The 15,301-nt window shown below is 41.9% G+C and overlaps 1 protein-coding gene across 3 annotated transcripts in view; it reads left to right on the top strand.

The window, feature by feature from the left end:
* Positions 1 to 15,301, top strand: part of LOC124594875 (UDP-sugar transporter UST74c) — a 131,311-nt gene that overhangs the window by 61,910 nt on the left and 54,100 nt on the right. Inside the window, exon 1 of one of the 3 annotated variants that reach the window (XM_047133345.1) lies at positions 1,895 to 1,959. The exons of the other annotated variants lie outside the window; for them this stretch is intronic. The gene's annotated coding sequence lies outside the window, so the exon portion shown is untranslated. Of the gene's footprint in view, positions 1 to 1,894; positions 1,960 to 15,301 lie in introns of those variants that run through there. 3 annotated transcript variants of the gene reach the window in all.

Raw genomic sequence — 15,301 nt, 5'->3', positions numbered from 1 at the left:
TCAGAATGTTTGTGGTCATTTCTTTTGGACTTGGTCTTCAACATAAACGTACGACAACCACACCATTTGCGCCATGACTTTAGCACAACTCGACAACCCGAAGATGTCCAACGAATATAACCGCTCGTAACACAGTAAATGTGGAGTAATACAGGTGAGATGATTTTCATTGTAACATTAGTGTCATTTGTGGTGCTTAACATGATCAATGATACCCTTATTTTACAAAATAAGGAAAATTATGTTGAAAAACTTGAAAAAATCTAATATGTGTTTCTTTTTACCTTTTTGTTATTGACTTATCAACTTCTTCTTTCTCCGTACAGCAGCGATAGTGGAAACGTTGTTGTTGTGGTCTTCAGTCCTGAGACTGCTCTGATGCAGCTCTCCATGCTACTCTATCCTGTGCAAGCTTCTTGATCTCCCAGTACCTACTGCAGCCTACATCCTTCTGAATCTGCTTAGTGTATTCATCTCTTGGTCTCCCTCTACGATTTTTACCCTCCGCGCTGGCCTCCAATGCTAAATTTGTGATACCCTGATGCCTCAGAACATGTCCTACCAACCGGTCCCTTCCTCTTGTCAAGTTGTGCCACAAACTCCTCCCCAATTCTATTCAATACCTCCTCATTAGTTATGTGATCTACCCATCTAATCTTCAGCATTCTTCTGTAGCACTACATTTCGAAAGCTTCTATTCTCTTCTTGTCCAAACTACTTATCGTCCATGTTTCACTTCCATACATGGCTACACTCCATACAAATACTTTCAGAAACGACTTCCTGACACTTAAATCAATACTCGATGTTAACAAATTTCTCTTCTTCAGAAACGCTTTCCTTGCCATTGCCAGTCTACATTTTAGATCCTCTCTACTTCAACCATCGTCAGTTATTTTGCTCCCCAAATAGCAAAACTCCTTTACTACTTTAAGTGACTCATTTCGTAATCTAATTTCCTCAGCATCACCCTACTTAATTCGACTGCATTCCATTATCCTCGTGGTTTTTTTTTTTTTTTTTTTTTTTTTTTTTTTTTTTTTTTTTTTTTTTGTTCATCTTATATTCTTCTTAAATTACTGACTTCTAGAGCGAACACGTACAAAGAAGGAAGAGTGACAGACTCCCTTTAAAGGCTAGAAATTATAAGTGTCGATAAGAGAGTAAAGGCAATTTTGCCTAATACCTGAAGAGAGCAAAATTACTACATTTTCTGGGTACCCTGTTTGCTTTCAAGCAACTGCTCTTCCAAGTCCTTTGCTGTCTCTAGCAGAATTACGATGTCATCGGCGAACCTCAAAGTTTTTGTTTCTTCTCCATGGATTTTAATACCTACCCCAAAGTTTTCTTTTGTTTCTTTTACTGCTTGCTCAATATACATAGGTTTCGTAAACTGGTCTAGAAATGACATGGGAAGGAAAATTGCAGCAGTTTCCTCTGCAAAGTGGATTATACAGGTGCAGACCCAATCCAGTTATCCGCCACGTGGAAACGCGTCAAGATCTCGCGAAATGACCGTGACGAGAAAATCAGAAAAATTAGAGCTCGTGGAGTATACATGAAGACGTAGCGAATTTGGTGGCAGCGGCTTTTACTGTTGTACTGTTACGGTTGGGAGTGACTACATTAGTAATTTCGGAAACGTTTGGTGAGGGTGCAAAACGTAGACTGCAGATGGCGCTTCGTGGTAACAGGAGGAGCGGAAGCGCTGTGGCTCGATAAGCTGAAGTTGGTTCGCGAGCGTGATGGTGCTGACGTAGCGTGTGCGGCTGCAGAGTATAGGCCGCGGCCGCGAGTGGAGCAGTGTGTGCCAGCGGCACGCGGTGAGGCGGCGACGTGAGCTGGCCCGGCACGCCATGAGGCGGCGCGTCGTCCGTGAGCCGCGAGCGTGAGTACACGTGTGTGTGTCCGTCCGTGCTGTCCGCTGGGCTACCGGTGCTGGGCCGTTCGCTGTTGCAGGTACTGTAGTCAAACTTTCTTCGCGACACTGTCTCCGCCGCAGACGACTGTAAATAACATAACTGACTGTTACTGATTATCCAAAAAAGTGAGGAGGTTCAAATGTTTAAAATACTCAGTTTAATATGAAAATATATTACACACACACACACACACACACACACACACACACACACACACATTCATTTGTAGCGCCTTTGAATGGTGTACGAAATCATGCATTCACTTTCGTGCAGTTCCAAGGATTCTCTAACATTTTTTTCATGCTGAAAAATTTTGGGAATTTCCTTAAATTTTCGGGCATAGATGGTTGAAATATGTCAAGGACATACAACAGCAGACGGCACGGTCAACATAATCCACCAAACACCATCCTGGTACTCTGGAGATTCTTAGTTCAACGTTGTACATTAACTTCTGAATCGGCATTACATTGGCTCTACATGATAAACATTGTAGGCGCGTCAAATGTTTCTCTAATCAATTATGTTTCTACTTTTACACAAATAATTTCGCAAGACATTTGAACAATTTCCTCAATTTTTTATTCTCATTTTTTTGTTGAAAAAACATTTGTTTTCCTAGCGTTCTCCTTTTCCTAAAAGTCCAGAATTTAGAACGTAATTCAAAGAGAGCCGTCTTGAATTAAATATCATATAAATATGCAAAGACTATGCGCAAAATAGCGGGCCTTGAAGAGACGAGCTTTTTGACATTACGTTTTCCTAGCTAACAGTAGCTGCTCAAGAAATATTTTCCCTTAAATTACTGACTTTTGGCACGAACACGTACAAAGAAGGGAGAGTGACAGACTCCCTTTAAAGGCTAGGAATTATAAGTGTCGAGGAAGAGGAGATAAAGGTAGTTTCGCCTAATACCTGAAGAGAGCAAAATTACTAAATTTTCTGAGTACCGTGTTTGCTTTCAAGCAATTACTTGTTTCTTCTTCTTCTTCTTCGAAACAAGACGTCGTACTGCTAAATTTAATACCTTCCCCATTTGTCCATTTGCCACTCTTAGCTAGGCTATGAAAATTCGGACGAAAATCCAGTATGTAATTTATAGGGAAGCTTCTCTCCTGTTGGTCCAACGCCTCCAAAACGGGACGAAGTGTTATGGACGGTAGATAGCGTTAGCTGTTGCCATTTCTGCTTACCATGTTTCAGAACTCTCTGAATGAAAACATTCTAAGACACTGCCATTGTATGGCCGAGCGGTTCTAGGTGCTATAGTCTGGAACCGAGCGACCGCTATGGTCGCATGTTCGAATCCTGCCCCGGGCGTGGATGTGTGTGACGTCCTTAGGTTAGTTAGGTTTAAGTAGTTCTAAGTTCTAGGGCACTGATGACCTCAAAGTTAAGTGCTTAGAAAATGTAGTCCATCAACAAAGGAGGTGGCTTACAAAACACTCGTTCGACCTATACTTGAGTATTGCTCATCAGTGTGGGATCCGTACCAGATCGGTCTGACGGAGGAGATAGAGAAGATCCAAAGAAGAGCGGCGCGTTTCGTCACAGGGTTATTTGGTAACCGTGATAGCGTTACGGAGATGTTTAATAAACTCAAGTGGCAGACTCTGCAAGAGAGGCGCTCTGCATCGCGGTGTAGCTTGCTCGCCAGGTTTCGAGAGGGTGCGTTTCTGGATGAGGTATCGAATATATTGCTTCCCCCTACTTATACCTCCAGAGGAGATCACGAATGTAAAATTAGAGAGATTAGAGCACGCACGGAGGCTTTCAGACAGTCGTTCTTCCCGCGAACCATACGCGACTGGAACAGGAAAGGGAGGTAATGACAGTGGCACGTAAAGTGCCCTCCGCCACACACCGTTGGGTGGCTTGCGGAGTATAAATGTAGATGTAGAAGTCCCATAGTGCTCAGAGCCAATTTTGAACTGCCATTGTAGAATTAAAGTACTTTAATTTTATGAGTCCAAACACCCAACAAATCCCTCAATGGTAAAAAAGAAGAGGTTAGGCGGAGCGTTGACGTGACCGTAAGTGTATATGGAACAAACACTAATTAAATGTTTAAATGAAGACAGTTGCCATTGACAGACCATAGTGTTCGGTATTATGTTATCACATTTCATAGTAATTGACTGGGAATTTTCGGGTGAAAAGAAATATGTGGGGTTAACTCAAGGAAGTGCTATAGGTCCTTTGTTCTTAATCTGTATGAAAAATCTAGTAGACAGTCTGAGCAGACCTCTCAGATTCTTTGCAACTGATGCTTTACTATCTAGTAGAATCACCAGAAGATCAAAACGCAAAACTTATTGGAAAATGATTGAAAAGAGACATGTGTGTGGTGCGAAAAGTGGGTAACCGCCACAGTTACTATTTACTTAAATTGGAACCATAACGTATAAAACGGCTTGCGGAGGCGAACTAAAGACAACGTATTTTCGCAGAACTCGTAGACGCAACAAATTTACCATAGACTGCCTTCACTACGCTTGCCTGCCCTCTTTTGGAGCATTGCTGCGCGGTATTGGTTACTTGAGGCCCTCATACGTTCAATAATATTGTCAAACCGCCAGTATATTGACCATCAGTGCGTGCGTATAATCAGTGGTGAAAATACTGACGAGTAGCGTTAATGGCCCTCAAAATATTAGTAGTATTGTCAATACGTACAGAATGTGTGAGGTATAATATTGACGGTTCGACGATATTCTCCATTCAGATATTAACAGAGCTTCATGTCCCAGCCTCGCGGCGTTATTGTGCATTTAGTTTTTATTTCACCTTTTCTGTATATCATACCCCATTTTAAATGTTTAGCACTCTTTTAACACACGTACAATTCTAATAGGTCTATGTAGGGTTAATCATTCTATATGCTATTTTATGCTGGTTAACGGAGGATTCTCTAAAACATTGCTTGCTTTATTAATTTGAAACTATAGTATATATTAGTGAATTACGTAGCAGTTAGGAAAAATGCTTCCACTTCCAAAGAACGTCATACATTCGTCTACGTGTACGTGATTACTCTGCTATTTACAATAAAGTACCTCTGAGGGTTGAATGAACCACCTTCAAGCTGTCTGTTTACCGTTCCACTTTCGAACGGCACGCGGGAAAAACCAGCACTTAAATTTTTCTGTGCGAGCCCAGATTTCTTATTTTATCGTGATGATCATTTCTCCCTATGTAGGTGGGTGCCAACAATGTTTTCGCAATCGGGGGAGAAAACTGGTGATTGAAATTTCATGAGAAGATCCCATCGCAACGAAAAACGCCTTTGTTTTAATGATTGCCACTCCAATTAACGTATCATGTCTGTGACACTATCTCCCCTATTTCGCGATAATACAAAACGAGCTGCCCTTATTTGTACTTTTTCGATGTCGTCAGTCCCACCTGATGCGGATCCCACACCGCACAGCAATACTCCAGAATAAGGCGGACAATCGTGGTGTAAGCAGTCTCTTTAGTAGAGCTGTTGCACCTTTTAAGTATTCTGCCAATGAATCACTTTGGTTTGCTCTACCCACAATATTATCTATGTGATCGTTCCAATTTAGGTTATTTGTAATTGTAATCCCTAAGTATTTAGTTGAATTTACAGCCGTCAGATTTGTGAGACTTATCGCGTAATCGAAACTTGGCCGATTTCTTGTAGTAATCATGTGAACAACTTCACACTTTTCCTTACTCAGGGTCAATTGCCACTTTTCGCACCGTACAGATGACATCTAAATCATTTTGCAAGTCATTTTTGATCATCTGATAACTTTACAAGGCTGTAAATGACAGCATCATCTGCAAACAATGTAAGACGGCTACTCAGATTGTCTCCTACGTCGTTAATATAGATCAGGAACAATAGATGGCCTATAACACTTCCCTGGGGAACGCCGCATATTACTTCTGTTTTACTCGATGACTTTCCGTCTGTTACTACGAACTGTGACCTTTCTGACAGGAAATAACGAAGCCAGTCGCACGAGCGAACGATACTCCGTAGGCACGCAGTTTTGTTAGAAGACGCTTGTGATGAAAGATGTCGAAAGCCTTCTGGAAATCTAAAAATATGTAATCAATTTGACATCCCCTGTCGACAGCACTCATTACTTGATGAGTGTAAAGAGCTAGTTGTTTCACAAGAACGATATTTTCTGAAACCGTGCTAACTGTGTCAATAAATCGTTTTCTTCGAGGTACTTCATAATGTTCGAATACAGTAGATGTTCCAAACCCTACTACAAATAGACGTTAATGATATAGGCCTGTAATTCAGCGGATTAGTATTAATTCCCTTTTTGGGTATTGGTGTGACTTGAGCAATTTTCCAGTCTTTAGGTACGGATCTTTCTGTGGGCGAGTGGTTGTATATGATTGCTAAATATTGTATCAGCATACTCTGAGAGGAACCTGAGTGGTATAGAATCTGGACCGGTGGCCTTGCCTTTATTAAGTGATTTAAGCTGCTTTGTTACACCGAAGATATCTACTTATGTTTCTCATCTTGGCAGTTCTTGATTGGAATTCAGGAATATTTACTTCGTCGTCTTTTGTGAAGGAGTTTCGGAAAACCGTGTTTAATAACTCTGCTTTAGTGGCACTGTCATCAGTGACTTCACCGTTGTTATAGCGCAGTGGAGGTATTGATTGCGTCTTGCCACTGGTGTGCTTTATGTTGACCAGAATCTGTTTGGGTTTTCTGCCAGATTTCGAGGTAGAATTTCGTTGTGGAAATTATTAAAAGCATCTTGCATATAAGTACGCGCCGTACTTCGTACTTCTGTAAAACTTTGCCAATCATGGGGATTTTGCGTTCTTTTGAATTTGGCATGCTTTTTTTCGTTGCTTGTGCAACAACGATCTGACCCGTTTTGTGTACCATGGGGGATCAGTACCATCACTTACTTGCAATGACTAATGAGAGATGTTTGAAATGCATGTCTTTCACCTAATTATCACGTATCGCAAATGTTTTGCGTTAATTGCCTCAACATAGCGTTTCCAGGCATATATAATTGCTTCACAGGTTCCCATAGATTTCTACTAAATGCTTACTGACATTACAGAACGCATTAGAATTGCCCGCCTGTTGCCGGAAAACTGTTACTCCTATCTCCTGTAGTCTGCGGTTGCCTTTCTTATTAACGTACTTTGCTGCTCTGTTTCATCTCATGTCAGTATTGACTTGTCGTACGATGCAGGACTCATCGGGAAATCATTTCATATCTTTTGGGTCCGTGGTCTGATGTGTCAATAAATTACCAGTCTTTACCGTCTTTTCAAACATTCTCGGACCTATTTCCTCTTTTTCGTTTCCTGTTGCTTGCAAACTATAGCTAGTACAATTGCAGCACGCTTCGTGTTGGGTGTTCGCTGTCTTAACCTTATAAAAAAGCGTTATCTATTGTCAATATTATTGATAGCGCGAGCTCGCTTCAGTGTATCCAAGATTTGACAAAATAGTCTTGTCAGTACATATTGAACCTTTAGCAGATAGGGTTGACGGAGGACATCGGAAAAGTTCAAAATGCAGCTAGTTTTGTATCATCGCGAGAAAGGTGCGACGAATATTATACGAGAGTTGAGAGTGGCAGTCGTAAAAAAAAACTTTCTCGTCAGAGTGTGAAAAGATTTGACTCTAACCTACATAGGAGACCAACGACCATCGTCATACAATAAAGCACGAACGGAAGGATCTAAATGTTCATTTTTTTCACATGGTCCTAGGGAATGGAATGGTCGAGAAAGTGATTCTGTGAACCCCCTGGCTAGATCTTACGTGTGAATTGTAATCATGTAATCGTGAAATGCAACATGTCTTACGTAGCGAAGATATGTTTCATACGACTGTATACCTAAATAGTAGTAATGCATAAAGGGGTAAAGGAAACTAGTATTTTGGTATGTAGTAAATGCTTGCAGCTTTTTAATTCTATCAAGATAGTGAAAGATTATCACGGAACTGAAGGGCCCAAAATGTTTTCGCACGTTAAACGATGCATGTATGAAAATAAAAAAAAAACCATGTTCGATCTTGTCAAGTTTTTATAGAGTACAATAGATTTCCTACTAAAATTCTCCTTTAGGTGCGTGCTGAGTCTCTATACAGTACCCTGTATTTTCTGCATTTTGTTTCTACGATTCTGGTTTAGCGTTCAATTTTCGGCAAATTAAGTAAAAGTCGTTTTATTCATTTCGCCATTCGAATGCCCATCAGAACAGCTGCGCGTATTTGTCACGAAGCTCTGCGTTCTTGATGCGGTGGGAAAGATAACTGCAAGATTTATTTCGTCGTCGTACAGATCAACAGAGCAAGGGACGATCTCCAAAATGTCTATCATCGACCTATGTATACATTACATAGACTACAACGTTTCATCCAATGGTATTGTAGGATAGTGTAAGAATGTAAAAACTTCTCCAAATGTTTCATTAAATGTCGGCTCAGTTTCAGGATCTGCGAATTCTTTAGGCTCAAAAGAACCTGGTACTTTAGAAAATTCCCCTTACCTCATTGACAAGCCCGCTCGTCGAAAACAATTTGTAGTCATCTGACATGCAAAATTCTACACAGAAAGGAATGTGTGTAATCCTTCTAATAAATTGATGGAGAGAGATCGCAATTTACTTAGATTGAGAATAAATATTTTCGGAGCAGTTGGTTTATATAGTTCCCGACGATTATGAACAATAATTGCAACTTGTCTTGGGAAAACTCGCTTTTGTACGTCATATATTAAACTGTTACTGTTCCCATATTTTTAAAACCGCCAATTTTAAACTTTTTCTAATGACAAGTAATGGTAGTTTTTACATCCACCTGAACTGCATCCTACCACTATAGTATTCTTTCCTTAGATATTTTCCCCTCTGAATTACCACTAAACAATGAAGTTTGTCAGCTGCAGTAAAATAATCCAGTTTCGTCAACGTTGAGTCTTGCTTGTCATATTGTACGAGTCTTGCTTGTCATATTGTACAAATAGTGAAGGCAATGTAGACTGCAAGCAATCGGAATTCATACTCTGAAACATTTTCAGCACTGTGCCGTTTTCGTCATGTAACGTCACAACCAACCTGGATTTGCAGAAATGTCGATAGGCTTTTGTTCTGCAAGTTGATCAACTCATTTTTTTTTTCAACGAGGTAGGGTCTGATGTGGGCGCGTTCTAATACCTATCTTGTTTGAACAAAATACAATTAGTTTTTAGTCTTCCTCGAACATTTTCTGTTTAGACCATACTGCATCGAACATAGCCATAACTTAACCATAATTTTTGTCACCAGAAATGTTAAGTCACAAATTATTTACAGATTTACGTTTTCGACCTCCGCTTGTCATAAACTGTTAAGCTGCTTATTTTTAAGCGAAATAGCGGTTTTTTTACGTCCCGGCATCCCTGCCACGTCGCCTGATAACAAATTTACAGTACATGTATCTGGAAAAACCACGAAAAGATTTTGACACGAAATTCACAGATTGACACCCATTACTGAATTAAGAAACTGTTGATGGCGTTACGTAAAGGCAAGCGTTAACAAAGCAGCATTAGTAGCCGTTTACTTCTGCCTCGCGAAAGAAATTGAGCCAATAAATTTCGTGAAGTCGAAAAAGCAGAAGGAACGTTTACTATATATTTCAGCCTAAGTTTACACAAATAGCATCATTACTTGTTAAGACTTCTTAGTAAATCATCACATGCTAATTAACAGTGAATGGCTCTATGTATTTGGGGAAAAGTAACTTACAAATCGTTTAAATGGTCAGTATGTGACTATATTTTTTGGTTATAGTGTACTATAGTTGTAAAACTACTTTTGCATCTTGGCGAGAAGTTGGCTACCATCAACGGAACATGCAAACTTCTAACTACGTTACATACTAAGAGTTAAGTCAACAAGTTACTATTAATGGTTACAAATCATCTGATGGCATGGTAGTAAGTCGAAAACTGTGATGAAGTTGAAATATATTTAAAAAAAATAGATGGGTCACTGTTTCGCTAAGCCAGTATGGTTGTGTGTGTGTGTGTGTGTGTGTGTGTGTGTGTGTGTGTGTGAATAATTTTTCGTGTTAATAAGAAAAATCAAGTAAATTTCACAGAACAGATTTTTCCAGTAGTGTGTTTCTTGTGCTAAGCAATTTCACTGTAATAACTTTATGGGCGATGAATTCTTTGTGGCAAGCAGATAGTGTGTGAAAGTACTATTATAAAATAATTCGGTAATACATGTTTGTCAGTATTTGCAGTGTAACTGTTTCAAACAAATAGCTTCTCCTTTCAAAGCACCCACCCCCTCCCCTTTCCTTTTTTAGGTTTTATGCTTTGTAATCTATATCCTAGATCCTTACTTCCTTACTTTTTCTCTTAAAGAATCTTGGTCACAAGCGTTTGGCGGCAGAACATAGTCAGTACGTTCCTTGGCATTAGAGCTACAGTAAACTAATAACGGTTCGTAAGTGACTGCACATTTTAATTTCTACGCAGATCTTCGCGACAGTTACGTTGGCTGACAGGTCGTCTGTGCCGGAACCATATCACTACCTACAAACATCAGATCATCTAAAAACGAATCGGTAAGACTCGGACGCTCCTTCTAAACCCGAGACGTTCATAGAACTGCGTCTATCAGGGACGTTACTTGCTTTCTGTAAGTCAATAAGTAGAAACTGAAATCTTACTCAGGTCCAGAAAACAGTGACAAGAATGTAATTTATTTTGCTAACATGTGTTTATATAGTTAGTATAGTTAATCCATCAGAACATTTAGCACCAGTGTGCTCACAACTATTATGGAGTACATGCTTGGCTACCACAGGGCCCCGTCTGATGCATTACTTCCTTTCTGTGCTGCAAGCTTCTACTTCAACTATCCCTTGCCCCTTTCCCTCTCCATCGGATGGTTTTCTTGGTTCTGCGTAATCCTGGTTTTTCTTTTTATGGCATTTATTAAAACCTGTCATTAAAGAAAAACATGATCCACATTGTTGGGTTTGACCTACCACCAATTTTCAAAATTCTCCGGAAGTGAGGATATTGAACGAAGGTCGCCTAGTGCAATGTATGCGCCACAATTGTGCCCTTCCAACCGTGCACCTTTCCTTTCAATAAGGCAATATACCCCAAAACCCGGTAAAGTAGCCATTTTGTTGTGAGTGGTGTTGTCAAGTGCCTCCACAGTGGTAGAACCCTAACCATATAGGGATATCACTGATGGTGCCAGAGTTGTAGACTCTCCATGTATGCAAGGAGTAGGTGCCCACTGTTACTGGGAATGAGGACTCCAAGCAATGGATTACTGGCCAGGTAGCCATTGATCAGGCTGGGTGGTGCCCATGGGGAGAACCCACATTCGGAGTGGGTTGCACCATGGCAGATGAACCACAAATTAAGCAGATGAAATTATCTCCTTCTGGTGGCCACATCGGCCCAGCAGTCTCTTTGAAAGGTCAGTCCTCTAATACAGAGATATACGACTCTGAAATGTTTCCTTCGTAGCTGTGTCATGGGAGGAACATAGGGCTAAGTAGCAAGCACAGAAATACCGCCCCCCCCCCCCCAGTACTTAGGTGGGGATTCCTTCTTGGCCACAAAGCTTTTTGTATTTGTAGAAACTACAGAGAAAAAGTTTGGGAAGTTGCAGCCATCTTCAAAATGAAGAGAGGGTCAATTTTGATCAAAACAGTCAAGCTTGATGACATATGGGTGACTCACTTCCCTTGAAGGTCTTAATATGGTTCCGGACATATTGCACAGACTTGCTCTTACACCTTGATGACGAGCTATGTGCCAACTTAAAGTGATGGGATATACACTTCATGTGTCATGCAGGCAGGGGGCAAAGGACAATAGGGTTGCTACTGGTGCCTTCATCTTGGCCTTTGAGAGCTTTTCATTGCCTGAAAAGATATAGGTGATGGTATACTGATGCAATGTGAATCTGTATGCTCCCATGCGGTACTTAAAGTGCTTGAAACTTGGGAACATGTCTCCCATTGCAATGCTAGCGCCATGTATAAGGATTGTGGAAGAGCTATATGTGAATGCTCCTTGTGTCCTTCCCCGTCTGTGTCAACTGTGGAAAGCACAATTCTGCTTGCTCACTAGATTGCACTATTTTCCAGGGGGAGGAGATAAGACTCGACAAATTTACTTGTCAGGAGGCCAAGTAGTAGTATGAGCAGCACAACGATGTCACACGCCACATTTATGACGTCGTCGCTCCCTTTGCGACGGTACTCTTGTCTGTTACCTCCTACTACAGTGGGTCCTCAGTGCTGCTCAACCAGGCCTGCTCCCCTTTTGCTACTAGCCCCGCACATACTTTGGAGACATTGGTCCCCACCTCCCAGCCGGAAACAAATAATCTTCTCTTGCCACGGAGGGTCTGTTGGGGCATTCTTTACAACATTCCTGCCAGTCTACAATCGAACAGCAGCTACTGGCTGAAGCAGTCACAGGCTACTGGTACCATTGCTTTGCTATCATCTTTATCTGCAGTTGCTTCAGAGAAGCCTTCAGAATCATCCAAATCCTGTAAGGAGAGGAAAGACAAGAAAAAGTACTCAAAGGACATTCCAGTGGCCTCCCTGTCACCAGATCGTAGCTGTTCCACCCCTCTGACGAGGGCGGAGATTTGGCGGCCCGAGAGGTCCCAGTTCGCACCACACAGTGGAACCTGGAATCTACATATATTGATGCCATAACCCCTCAACCAGCGGCAGCATGTGGCCCTAGGGCATAACCTGCCTGCTTGGTCCCTTCATGGCATCATAGAGTATCGACAACAGTCTCCAGTGGAATTTTAGCAGTTTTTACCACCACCTCGTTCAGCTAAATATCACTTAAGCACTTCTCCTGCCTTCTGCATTGCGCTTCAGAAGACTTTGTTTCCAGCAATAATGCAGACCATGGCCTTCTGTGGATAATCGGATCGTGCTAACTATGAGAGGGTGTTAGGCAGAGTTTGCACATGTTTTCTGGACACTCTGTATAGAAAACATGTGCCTGTTAATACACATTTAGAGGCTGTGGCATTTCACGATATTACTATCTGCAGTATTTACGTCTCTCCCGATGATGAAGTGCCTCAGAACGTATTGTTTGCATTGGTTTCTCAGCCCCCACCTTCCCTAGTCCTGTGTGATTTCAATGCCCGTACTCCTTTTTGGGGTGCAAAAGTGATCACTGGCCGTGATAAATATCTCAGACGTACTGGCACAACTTGATCTTTGCTTCTCGAATACTGGAAGGAAGAATCTGGTTAATGACCCGTCGACATACGTGATTAGAGGACGGAGCACAAGGTTGGATTGAACGAAGGATGGGGAAGGAAATCGGCCATGCCCTTTCAGAGGAACAATCCTGGCGTTTAGCTGGAGCGATTTAGGGGAATCACGGAAAACCTAAATCTGGTTGGTTGGAAACTGGTTTGAACCGTCATCCTCATGAATGAGTCGAGTGTGCTAACCATGGTGGCGCTTAGCTTGGTCTCTGGAATACTGGTGCCCCCCACACTTTAGTGTGGTGTACGGAACTTTATTGGCCACTGACATTTCCATCAGCAGCCCTTTTCTTCTTTCATCCATCCACTGCGGAGTCCATGATAACCTATGTGGTAGTGACCATGTCCCGATCTTCCTTTCTCCCTCTCAGCGTCACTCCCGTGGACGCTTCCCATGTGTGATACACAGTAAAATATAGGATTATACTCGTGATATGATGAAGTCACACACATTGTTGAGGTGCATAGAAACGTAGTTGATGGTACTTAACTAGTCCACACAGGGACAACAATGATAAAATACCAATAAGATTGTCATATTGCCTGGCTCAGCATAAGGTGCTGGGTGCTCAAAGCAACTGTATCGTGCTATACAAGAAGAGGGAAATTTCAAGTCATCTGGTGAAAAACCATTTATGTAGTGAAATTTTTTTTTCACACATCAAAACTGGCCTGCAAAGTAGGCCGATAAGGCAGGCTGATAGTACTCCTAACGAACGTGCCTGTTATATAGGGCAGCATATACATCAGGTGCTGGAAAGAAAATGTGTGTGCTGTCTCTGCTCCTTTTATAGCTAGGCAATTATAATCCCTACAGTGCTCAAGTAAATACGTGACTCATTATGAAGTTGTCCACAGAGAGATTGGCAGTGACGCACAACACGCGAAGCTCTTGATGCCTGCTGTGCCTTGTTGCTTGTCGTACACAGTAAAATATAGGAACGCGCGCACCACTCGGGTAACCGTCGCATCGCACTTTCTTTATTGCAACGTGTCATATTGCTCATAGTGAGAACCGCGCCTAACAGTTGAGGCCTAGCTTGTTGACCAAGACTGGCTCTTATCAAGCTGCCATACATTTTTATTCATTTATTTTGTATGTCATGTTCTGTAGCCCATTTATTTTGTATGTCATGTTCCGTAGGACCAAACTGAGGAGCAAGTCTTGATGGTCGTGAAATGAGTCAGTACATGAAATTATAACAGAGTGCTAATAGATCAAACGAAACATATACAAATCCTGTGCAGACAAGTCATAAATTTAAACAAACAGTATCAACAATGTAACAGAGGAATTAGCTCAATTTTTTAATCTTCCCAGGTGTTCCTTGACGGAATATGAGTGAGCCATGAAGGGACTCTACAGTTTAGACATGAAAGTGACTGGATTACTGCTAAGATTTTTGAATTCTTGTGGCGTCTTACTGAAAATGGATGCAGCAGAATACTGATTGCCTTTCAGCACAAGAGTAAAGGAGCTGTGTTCGAAATGCAGGCTGGATTTCTGCCCAATATTGAGTGATAGCTGCTAACGCTTGGGAGTAAGCTAGTTAAAAGTTGATTACTTAACTCTCTACAGTAAATTGTTGATTTCTTAGGATGGATAGGATGTTGACTGCTGTGTATGGCCACAGGAGGAGCTGTTTGCGAACAACTGAACGTGCTGATGGCCACAGTTAGCCGTCTTCAGGCTGCTGCCTCGGAGTGTAGCGGCAGTGGAGAGTCTGGTGCGTCGCATGGAACACCCCAGGTGTTACATGCTTCACCCATGGTCCCTGCTGTCGGTACATCTTCACGAGTACCGGGCGCAGTTGGTCCACCCTCTCCCCAAGGGGAGTGACGGGGTCAACGGCATTCGCGTTGCATGAGGTGGAGGGTCAATGTGGAGGCTGGCCGTGTGGCATTGCCCACTCTGCCTGTGAGTAGACATGTGGCTGCTCCTTCAGCAAGGTCCGAGCAGTTACCGGGTGAGGGGTTTATTAGTGATTGGGAGCTCCAATGTTAGGCGGGTGATGGAGCCCCTTAGAGAAATAGCGGAAAGGTCGGGGAAGAAGGCCAGTGTTAACTCGGTCTGCTTGTCGGGG

This window comes from Schistocerca americana, chromosome 2 (genome assembly GCF_021461395.2).
Source record: "Schistocerca americana isolate TAMUIC-IGC-003095 chromosome 2, iqSchAmer2.1, whole genome shotgun sequence".
Classification (NCBI taxonomy): Eukaryota; Metazoa; Arthropoda; class Insecta; order Orthoptera; family Acrididae; genus Schistocerca; species Schistocerca americana.
This window is presented reverse-complemented; position numbering and strand designations above follow the sequence as displayed.